General features: G+C 47.4%; 1 pseudogene; it reads right to left on the bottom strand.

Annotated features, from left to right (window-relative positions):
• Window positions 1–5,546: 5,546 nt before the first annotated feature.
• On the bottom strand, window positions 5,547–5,644 carry LOC126494306 (uncharacterized; annotated as a pseudogene).
• Between the last annotated feature and the right edge of the window lie 6,072 nt (window positions 5,645–11,716).

An 11,716-nucleotide genomic window follows, 5' to 3' on the forward strand; every position in this document is an offset into this window, starting at 1 on the left:
CCCCGCCCCTCGCCCCGCCCCGCGCTCGGGGAGTCCCGTTTCCGGGCGCCTCTGGTGGCCAAGGGGGCGCTGCGGCACTGAACATGAGACCTAGGGAAGGGGCAGGCGAACCTCCCCAAAAAGACCGGCAAAGCCACTTATTATCATGTCTGCAGGATCCCACCGTGCCCGGGATCGGTTAGTCACCCCCTGAACGTAAGCAAAGGTACACTCTTCAAAGGGAACAACTTTGGCAAAAGGACCAAAGGGGTACAGGATACTAGAGACTCAGAATGCGGGCACTGTGTGACACCACCCAAACACAGGAGCCGGATGACCTGGAAGAACAATGCTAGAAGGGATGCATCTGTGCATCTGTGCACCCACCCTCCACAGAGCGCTGTGGGACTGTAATAGCCCCGGTAAGTCAGCTACTGAATTTACAGTTGTCACAACAGAAGAAGAGCCAGGTGGCAACTGGCTGCGGTTTACCTGTCCCGGAAGTGCCTGGTGGTGATCAAGTTCCTGGGTAGGGATCCATTTGCTGCGCTTGTTTCTCTCCCCAACCACCTCCTGCCCTTCTAGCTGCTGGGAGGCTCCTGCCCTTGGTAGGCAGCCAGGAAGTCACGCTGGGCTGGTTTCAATCTCAAATCCCAGCTCTGCTGCTTGCCATCTGGGTAGCTTGGGCAAGTGTCATCAACTTCCCTGAGCCTGTTTCCCCTCTTCTGGGAAATGCAAATGATTCTTCCAAACTAAACTCACTGACATCAGAAGACACGGGACACACGAAAGGCTGGACCGGGTGCTTGGACAGGGCACACACCCCGTGAACGGGTTCTCTTTCTTCTGCATCTCTGAGGCCCTTCTTCCACTGGTGTTTAGTGGTGGAAGAGTTAAGATTTGGAGGTGGGGACCTCTCCCTGTTCTAGACTCTGTCGCTATAACCTGCTCACTGCCTGGCCTCGTTGCCATAGATGGGCAGACAATAGTACACAGGCTTCGAGGAGGTCCCTCTGTTCTGCATGGTGTACTTTTATTCATGTTCACCCAAGAAAGAAATGGATCTGGATGTGGTAGTGTATTCCTGTAGGCTGAGGCAGGAGGCTTGCTGTGAATTTGAGGCCAGCTTGGACTAAAGAGCAGTACTATGTCCTTTTCCTCTTTTGAGGGTGGGGGGAAGCTGGGTGTGGTGGCACATGCCTCTAATGCCTTGGGAGATACAAACAGGAGAATTAGAAGCTCAAGACTTAGAAGAGGCTAGTCCTGGTTTCATAAAGAGTTCCAGGCCAGCCTGGGCTACAGGAGACCCTGTCAAAAAACAAAAACAAAAAACAAACAAACAAACAAAAAACCCAGGCATGGTTGCGCACACCTTTAATCCCAACACTGAGAAGACAGAGGCAGGCAGATCTCTGTGAGGCTATCCTGCTCTACATAGCGAGTGAGTTAAAGGCCAGCCAGGGCTACAGAGTGATACCCTGTTTCAAAACAAGCAGGCAAACATATAAAATGCAAAACATGCAAACAAAAAACCAGGATAGCCCAGGCAAGCACAGGACCAAAGGAGCAAGGAAAATTTTACAGTTTGTTCCTAGTTCGCTTAATATGACTTCCAGAATTGTCTCATCAAAGTGGATCAGGTTCTTTTGTTTGTTTTGAGACTGGGTTCTCTCTGTTGCCCTGGCTGACCTGGAATTCGCTTGTAGACCAGGTTGTCCTTGAACTCAGAGATCTGCTTGCCTCTGCTTCACGAGTGCTGGGATTAAAAGTGTGCACCACTACTGACCAGTATGAATGGCTCAGGTTCTTAACAACCAGTATGGAGGATTGGGGTGGGGATGAGAGGTGGGGGTGGGGGTGAGGTTGTGGGGGGCAAGAGGGGATTGCAACCCTAAAAACGCTTGGGACGTCTGATGGGAAAAACAGGGTCTACCTAACGGAACTACCCTTGGGCAGTATCTAACCTGCTCCAGACCTCAGCATAACCAGTGCTCGGAGGATTAAATACAATGTACACACAACATAAACCTCAGGAGATGAACTGAGCAGAATCCCTCAGCAGCCAATGAGCAGCAAAGGGCTGATTCTAAATCCCTGCCGTGCCCATCACTAGCCTTTCTGAAACCTAAGCACTCCTGAGAAAGACCTCTGCCCGCCACTCATCTGAAAACCCTAAGAACCTGGTTATCACACGATTATTAAAGCAAGTGAAATAAATCAGAATTAAGCTCATAGAACAAATGGCTGAGACAAATGTATTCACAGCTCAGATAATCCTGGATGTGAGCTGGAATTAAGATTTGTGATTTGTTAGGTATCTGATACATGTGTATGCGACCGGGTGTCTGCACATGTGCACACAGGGAAACATCTACTCAACAAGCACTTGTTCCTTTGTTAAGCAGGGCAAGGGTTAGAATTTGGGCCTAGCGTGTGCTGGGCAAGCATTTGCCAATGCACTATGCTCCCGTTTAGACAGCTACCAGGGAAGGCATCCCTGCAAGGGGAATTTTATTTTTTATCAGAAAAAAAAATGAAGTAAAAAAAAAAAAAAGCAAGTCATATATCTACCTGGGAAAAGAGTTTTCACAGAGGAAGAGATTCAAATGTCCTGAGGAGAATAGAGCTTGTGCCCAAGAAGGCCAAGAGGCAGGAAGGGCTGCAGTGAGCCAGAAGTGGTGGGCGGGAAGGTGGGGGCCAGATACTTAAAGACCTTTGATCATAGGATGTCTTATCGCCATGGATGGTGTCCGCATGGGTGGGGAGCGTGGAAATATGGCGGCAGGCGGGCAGGTGTTGTTTCACAGCACTAGAGAAAGGCGATGGTGGCTGGGACTGGGGTGATGGTTGGTGGAGGTGGTAAAGAAGAGGTGAGGTGACCTAGCCAGGCAGGGTGCCACGTGCTTTAACCCCAGGGCTCTGGAGGGCCAGGAGCTCAGGATTATCCGTGGCCATGCAGAGCTCAAGATGAGCTTGGGCTGCAACAAACCCTGACTCACAGCAAAACAAACAAAACGTTAACACCCAGTCCCTGTAAACTGTGCTCCGGGAACTTGCAAAAAAGAACCCCCAAACACAAAACAAACAGAAAGGAGAAAGCCAACTGTAATAGAACGGGAAGCAGGCAATTAGAGAATTACAGGCTGGGTTCTACAGAAGCTCAAAGCAGGGGAGTAAGAGAAGGCTGCAGAGGAAGTGACATTTGAGTTGTGTGTGTGTCTTTGTGTCTGTATGTGTGTCTGTGTGTGTCTGTGTCGTCTTTGTGTGTATGTGTCCATGTCTGTGTGTGTCTCTGTGTGTCTGTGTATGTATCTGTGTGTGTGTCTCTGTGTGTCTGTGTATGTATTTGTGTGTGTGTCTGTGTAAGTATCTGTGTGTGTGTGTCTGTGTGTGTGTCTGTGTAAGTGTCCGTGTGTGTGTCTGTGTGTTGAAGGGCAAGTGAATGCTATCAACTGAAAAACGAGGTTCAGGGGAAGGTTGTTCCCCACAGAGGGAATAGTGTATATAGATGGCCAAGTGCTCTTGGGAAAGTTTCTGGCAACTGAGGAGGAGGGGAGAATAAAGGCTGTGACACAGGCCAGGAAAAGGGTTTGGAACCAGACCAGGAAAGATCTGGACTGTGAGACTGGGGAGTTTGGAGCCCATCTTACAGGCAATGGAGAATTCTTGAAGAAGCTGAGGTGGGGTGCGATGCTAGCAGAACTGCATTGTTTTCTAAGAAAACAAGAGGATCAGATCAGCTGGATTCATTCATCGAACAGAAGTGAGTGAGGCTTCCTGGTCTCCACCAGGGCAGATGGGGTGAACTCTGCCTGTGTCTGTCTGGAGGGCAGGGCAGACAGACAGCTCGCAGGCCGGCCTCCCCCATGTTCTTCAAAGCTAGATATACTGGCATCAGAGAGATAAAAGGATTGCGGTTCACACGGAAAAGCAGTGGGGTGGGGAAGGAAGAGGTCCTAGAGAAGGGGCCAAAGGTTCGGTATATGACTTAGGAAAGACTCAGCTTCAGCTTTGGGACCCAGGAAGACAGTCACCTGAGCATCAGACACAACCCAAGTGTTGGTGTCTCTGGCCTGGGCTTCTATGTGGTGATGAGAAGGCCAGGTTTCACCTCGCGGACAAGAAGCACAGGCAAGCTATGCTGAGGCCAAGCAGAGTCAACAGAGAGGAAGCCATATGCTGGTTCCAGTATGCATGCTGGTTCCAGTATGCTAGAACATTCTTCCAGGGGGTAGGGTTATATTCCAAAAGGCCAAGGAAGAACTGGAGAGGTAACTCAGCCACTAAAGGCCGGTTCACACTTCTAACTGTCAAGAGTTTGGTTCCCCAAAAGCTAATAAAATGGGGGGCTGGAGAGATGGCTCAGTGGTTAAGAGCATTGCCTGCTCTTCCAAAGGACTCGAGTTCCATTCCCAGAAACCACATGGTGGTTCACAACCATCTGTAATGAGGTCTGGCCTTCAGGCATACATGCAGACAGACTATTGTATACATAATAAATAAATTTTTTAAAAAGCTAATAAAATGTTTTCATTGAGATGTACAGAACCAATAACAGCAAAGCATTTACGCATGCCCACATTAATGCATGCCCACTGTGTGCCAAGCACCGGGAATAAAATAGAAAGTGAATATCATGCATTTCTTCATAGACTTTTTACTATTTATTACATTAAAAATATTTATTTACTATATTTGTACCTGAGTATATGTATGTGTGCCACATGTATGCAGGAGTCTGTGGAGTTCAGAGGTGGCATCAGGTCCCCTAGAACTGCAGCTATACATGGCTGTGAGCCACCATGCGGCTGCTGAGAATCAAACTTGGGTCCTCTACGAGAGCATCCAATGCTCCAAACTGCTGAGTCAGTTCTCCAGTCCCACATTTGATTTATCTGTATAAAGGGGAGTGTACACTTGATGATCAAAGGTCAACCTGAAGGGGGTCTCTCCCTCTGCCGTGTGAGTCCGGGCCATTCAACCACTCTGTGAGGTTTGGAGGCCTTTATTTGTCTAGCCACCTTACCCACCGCTCTGTTTAGAGAAGGTATCCCATACTGCAGGCCAAGCTGACCCAGGATTCCTTGAACTGCAGCCCAGGCTGGTCTCACACTTGTAGCAATCCCCTTCCCCAGCTTCCTCTGAGCTGATATTATAATCCTGACCCACACCTCGGTTAGCTTCTTCATGGATTTTTAAAAAGTCTGACAATCAGGTAATATGAATTTAATGAAGAATTTAGTTCAGGGAAATTAGTTTAGTTTAGGGAAATTGCAATATTAAGAAATGGGTGAGTTCGAGACCAGCCTGGTCTACAAGAGCTAGTTCCAGGACAGGCTCCAAAGTCACAGAGAAACCCTGTCTCGAAAAACCAAAAAAAAAAAAAAAAAAGAAATGGGAACGTGTAGATGTGGGGGAAAACGGTTGTCTCACCAGCGGAGAGATGTAACGGAAACGCAGTGACTGCAAAGCACCCTGCCTGCCATGTAGAGACCATTTTAAACCAACCCTTTGGATTAGGCATACCTCTATAGATTTCAAAGTACTTTTAAAAAAAAGATTTTTTTTTAAATATGGAACGCTTCACGAATTTGCGTGTCATCCTTGCGCAGGGGCCAAGGATGTATCGTTCCAATTTTAGTATATGTGCTGCTGAAGCGAGCACAAAAAAAAAAAGATTTTTCCAAAAAAAAAAAAAAAGCCGGGTGGTGGTGGCACACGCCTTTAATCCCAGCACTCGGGAGGCAGAGGCAGGCAGATCTCTGTGAGTTTGAGGCCAGTCTGGTCTAGAAGAGCTAGTTCCAGGACAGGAATCAAAAGCTACGGAGAAACCCTGTCTTGAAAATCCAATAAATAAATAAATATAAAAAAGATTTTATTTATTATACATTTTATGTTTTCCCTTCATGTAGGCCTGCACGCAAGAAGAGGGCACCAGATCTCATTGCATATGGTTGTGAGCCACCATGTGGTTGCTAGGAATTGAACTCAGGACCTCTGAGCCATCTCTGCAGTCCTCAAAGTACTTTCACATGAAGCCTTGCCCCACAGGGTGTTGCCTGATGTCATTGTTAAATAATCACATGCTGCGCTGCCATTTGACTGTATAACCCGTCAGGCGAGAAGTATACAGAAAAAAAAAAAACTGTTCTTGGAGTTCAGGAAGGACATCTCACCATGCCAGAACAGTGAGATGGGGACAAGGGGCTGGACCCCAGCATCAGCCCAGAAGAGATACATTTGGTTGTCTCAAGAGAGCCCATGAAAGAGCTTGGCAGGGTGAAGGGCCGCACTCCCAGTGTGTTCATGGGTCTGTCTCTCAAGGACATTGCTGCCGGATGGTGGACAACTAGCAGACTCCTTCAGAAACTGCTCGTGCCTGCTGGAGTCCTGCAGGCTGTCCAGCATTTCCACGGTGGACCTGGGTTGATGCTCTGTGGATGCTCTGTGGCCCTCACCTACGCTTGCCTCTTTCTCTTGTCAGAATCACATTCTGCACATAATCTCCCCTTGTTTCAGATCACACAAATCTCTCCGTTAGGCTTCAGAAATCTGGGATTACAAACTGTTCTCAGGGCTCGTGGTCCTGTGAATTGATTGGTGAGCACAGGAGAATTTTCTCTTGGGGGGCAGAGAGGGTGGTCGGTATGCTAAATAGAGGATTCCTTCTGAAAATCTGCCTATGGTCATAAATGTTCATCACTTAAGAGGATTTCAAGATTTTCCAAGGAAAATAGGAAAGAGCGTAGCTATAAAAATGCGTATTTGGGTCAAAACCAAATGTCACACTTAAAGCCAAGCACTTCACGGCATGCAAGTCCTTCAATAAAAACCACCAGGCAAGCAGGAGAGACTGAGCAAAAATAATTGATCCTGACAAGAACAAACTATTGGAACAGCCTAAGGGCATGAACTGTCGTTTTCAAAATGATGGCAGTAAACTCATTTGTTACATGGATAAGGAGAGAAAAGCCTGTTTGTGTGTGTGTGTGTGCGTGTGTGTTTAAGCAAAAAGCTTTCTCAAATAAAAGAAATTCTGTCCCATACAGATTATTGTTTTTCTTTTATTATACTTATTTATTTACTGTAGGGAGCGTGGAGGGCTTCGTGCTTGCAGACAAGCACTAGGGGAAGCCAGAACGTTAAGCACACACTGTTTGTTGTTTCTTCAAGGGAAGGAACAACAAAACCTGTTTTCTGCCCAGAAGGCTGAAGCAGACTCGCTTTCTCGCCTGGTGACCGTGGTGACCTTGGTGCCATCTGTGTGGCCAGGGACTTTCTGACCCACTCTCGTACACTTGGTTTTCCTCAGTCAGTCTATAGAACCTGTCCTTCACGGAAGGTGCCACGTTCAGCTTCCTTTGTTCCTTTGAGATTTAGGTGGGCTTTGCTGTGCATTGAGATCATCTTCACAAGAATGGTTGTCACCAGGCTTAGATACGCCTAAAACAAACAACTCCGGGTCAGACTCTCTCACTTTAAACCAACAGGCCGGCTATAACACACAATGTGTGCACTTGCATGACGCGGTCAGAGGTCACATTCTTGGAGTGGATTCTATCTAACCCGGGTGGGCGGTGGTGGCGCACGCCTTTAATCCCAGCACTCAGGAGGCAGGGGCAAGTGGATCTCTGTGAGTTCAAGGCCAGCCTGGTCTACAAGAGCTAGTTCCAGAACAGGCACCAAAGATACAGAGAAACCATCTTGCTGGCCTTGGTTGTTATTTTTGTAAAAACGCCCATCTGAGCTGTGTTGTGTGCAGCTCAGTGGTATAAAGGCTGCCTAGCACACATTAGGTCCTGGTCCAATCCTCAGTGGTGTACACCTGATCTCCAACTCTCATTGCTCACCACCTTCATTTCCCTATGTTCTATTTCCCCATCCTTTCCCCTAAGGAGAACTGTTCTCACACTACCTAGAAACCTGACATTTCCTGTCTGGTTCAGGAAATGACGATCCCCAATGCCTCCCCTTCCCCCAGCCCTTTTGAGACACTATACTGCCCAGGCCAACCTGGAACTTCCTATGTGCAGGCCAGGCTAGCCTCACACTCATGATTCTCATGTTTTAGCCCCCAGGGGCAGGAATTCCAGACATACACCACCATGTCCATCTCCTTAATTCTTCAATCCTGATGTCATATACCCCAGAGGGCGAGTGGTGACACATGTGTGAGCCGTGTACAACACGCAAGTCACCATTACATCCATGTTGTTTCCATCTTACAAAATGCAGCCCAAGTTCAGATGACCCTGCTGACACTGTCGTCACGGTGGCCCCCTTGCTGTGTCTCCCCGTCTAGTCACTACTGGACACTCAGCTCCTTACACAAGGACTAACCCTAATGGCAGCATGGGTCGCCTAATATTTATTTTTTTTAAAGATTTATTTATTATGCATAGTGTTCTGTCTGCATTATGCCTGCAGGTCAAAAGAGGGCGCCAGATCTTACTACAGATGGTTGTAAGCCACCATGTGGTTGCTAGGAATTGAACTCAGGACCTCTGAAAGAGCAAGCAGTGCTCTTAGCCACCGAGCCATCTCTCCAGCCCCCTAACATTTATTTTTTAAGTATAACTTATTTTTATTTTCATGTGCATTGGTGTCTTGTCTGCATGCATGTCTGTGTGAGGCTGTCAGAAGCCCTGGATCTGGAGTTACAGACAGGGGTGAGCCGCCATGTGGGTGCTGGGAATTGAGCTGGGTCTTCTGGAAGAGCAGCCAGTATTCTCAGCCGCTGAGCCATCTCACTAGCCCTAATATTTATTTCTAAATTTATTACATTCATTTGTTTAGCGTATATGTGTACCCATGCGTGTGTGCCATGGCAATGCAGATAGAGGTCAGAGGCCAACTTCTGAGGGTCGGTTCTTTCCACCATGTGCACCTTGGGAATCCGACTTGGATTGCTTAGCTTGGCAACTGGTTTGTTTACCCTCTGAGCGAGCTCATCAACTCTCACTTAGTGCTAGAATAATAAATGAAAAGACTCAAAATGAGCATGGGGTGTTAGCGCACACCTGTGATGCCAGCATCTGGGAGGTGAAGGCAGCCCGAGGTTATCCTTGAAGTTCAAAGCCAGCCAGAGCTACATGAGAGACCCTGTAAAACTGTGGTTAGTCTTAGGGGTTGAGGTGTAGCTCACAGGTAGAGTGATTGCCTGCCACGCACAAAGCCCCACAATACATAGTCCGGGTGTAGTGGTCTATGTGTGTATCTCAACATCCTTAGGTAGAAGTAGCAGAATCAGGGATTCAAGGTCATCCGGGACAATATGACAAGTTCCAGGCCAGCCTGGAATACCTGAGAGAGCCTGTCTAAAGAAAACAAAGTTAGTCTCCTGTGCTTCGATTCAGTAGAGGAGGATCAAATTCAGAAGAGAATCCTGCATAGCTATTTTCCTCCCTCCTACAGGTCATTTCCTCTGCCTATACAAGCAGGACCCTGAGTGACCTGCAAGTCCAGATGACCTTCAAGGACCAGCCATGATTTTTGCCACAGGCAGGAGAGTTATATATTTCAATCGCCTGTAGGTTCCATCCAAACCCAGAGTCAGCCAACAGTGTGGTCTGTGAACGGGCGGTTACATCTGTGGCGCTTGGAGCGGCGCCTGGCCCTGCACGAAGCCGACCGACCTACTGGTTCTGCATGGTTGGAAACGAAGCCCAATGCTTCATGGAAAAGCAGGTCGGCTTGAAATTTCCTAGAACTGGGGCTTCTCGACAGACTGAAGTGTTAGCTGAGGCACCTAAAAACTCAAGGTGTGTTTACCGCTGGGCAGGGAAGCATTCCGTGTTTAAATAGGCGCAAAGCCGGGCGCCTTTGGTTGAGAGCTGGCAGGGACCGCAAGAACATCTAAACACACCGTGGTTCCGTCTGAGGGCCTAGCTGGGAGCTTCTCACCTACAGAGCATGCGAGAATTTTTCCTGAGCAAGGGTGACATCACTGATATAAGGGTGGACCCCAAGTAACTGCCCTGTCTAGGGAACAATCATTTCTACAAGGATGTGTCTTGCTTTGTGAGACACTTTCGAGATGTCCCTGGGCAGATCTCTCTACCTTCTGAGCTCAGGCAGCCCCGTTCTTACCCTCCTTGTAATTTAACAGTCTAGAACGACACAGGGACCAGGCTGAATGAAGCCTTTAGCTGAAATAGAGGAAAGCTTTGGTGTTGGATGGGGGGTGGGGCAGAATCCAACATATTTTTCTCTGCCCTTTCTCTTTTTATGGGCTTTCAGCGTTTTCAATTAATCTTGGAATGGTCGGCTGAAGGCAAGAAGCCAGCGGTGCCTAAGGAATGAGAAGCGCAAACTGATCCCCGAGAAGCAAATGCCAGCGAGGGACCCCGCGGCAGAGAGACAGACACTGAGCCGCTCTCAAGAGGCCGGCGAGGCGTGTGCGCGGGTCTCCGCATTGGCACCATCTGCCGATTCCTCAGGAGGACAGAACAACCCAGCGAGCCATGAAGATTCGATTATGTAACGCTGGAGATTGCTTGTTTTCAAAAAAGGAAACAAACGGAACAAATTGATTTGTTTGTCAAAGTCATGTCGCTAAAGGAGACCAGTCCTCTCCTCTTCCTAGAGGACCTCACGTAAGAGGGGATTCCAGGTACTCAGAAAATAGGGGACCAGGACAGCAACAGTCGGCTCAGAGGGTAAAGGCGCTCGTGCTGGAGCCTGATGACCCGAGTTGGATCCTCCGGATCCACATGGTAGAAAGAAAAAAAAAAAAAAAAAAAACGACTTTAGCAAATTGTCCTCTGACCTCACATGTGCATGCAGTGACAAATGCATACCCTCCCCCACGGAATAAATAAATGTATAAAAAAAATTCAAGACCATAATTCATTCCATTCATAAAAACAAGGCCATTTCCAGAGCTGTGCCAGCAAATCCTTTTCTGGTTTCTCTGCTTGAAAAATGACTGTTCCCCTGCTACCTAAAGGGCACAGCCATAGGAAGGAACGTAATTGCCATTGGCCTCACAACTGCGGAACCTGCCCACTTCACCTGTTCTCTCTTGCTTTCATGGAAGTAACATCTAATCTTGGGATCAATGAGGTCATATTACTATTCAGAACGCTAACAAGTACTTCCAGAGAATAAAGAAGCCTTCCTTTTTTTTTTCATTAAAATACACACACACACACACATATATATTACTGAGCTATACATTTTTCTCTGTTCCCCTCCTTTTTCCCCCCTCCCCTTCAACTCTCTCCCAAGGTCCCCATGCTCCCAATTTACTCAGGAGATCTTGTCTTTTTCTACTTCCCATGTCTTTCTGGGTCTGGGTTACCTCACTTAAAATGATGTTTTCTAGCTCCATCCATTTCTTGCAAATTTCAAGATGTCATAATTTTTTTCTGCTGTGTGATACACTCCTGCATTGCTGGTGGGAGTGCAAGCTGGTACAGCTCCTTTGGATATCAGTATGGCGATTTCTCAGAAAATTAGGAAACAACCTTCCTCAAGACCCAGCAATACCACTTTTGGGTATATATGCTCAATCGTGCCACAAGGACATGTGCTCAACTATGTTCATAGCAGCTTTGTTTGTCATAGTCAGAGCCTGGAAACAATGTAAATGTCTCTTGAAAAGAATGGATAAGGAAAAGGTGGTACATTTACACAATGGAGTACTACACAGAAGAAGCCTTCCTTTTTATTTATTTATTTACTTTTTTAAAATTAATTTATTTATTTATTAAAGATTTCTGTCTCTTCCCCACCG

This window comes from Alexandromys fortis, unplaced genomic scaffold (assembly GCF_014885135.2).
Source record: "Alexandromys fortis isolate MF-2015 unplaced genomic scaffold, M_Fortis_MF-2015_v1.1 scaffold_382, whole genome shotgun sequence".
Classification (NCBI taxonomy): domain Eukaryota; kingdom Metazoa; phylum Chordata; class Mammalia; order Rodentia; family Cricetidae; genus Alexandromys; species Alexandromys fortis.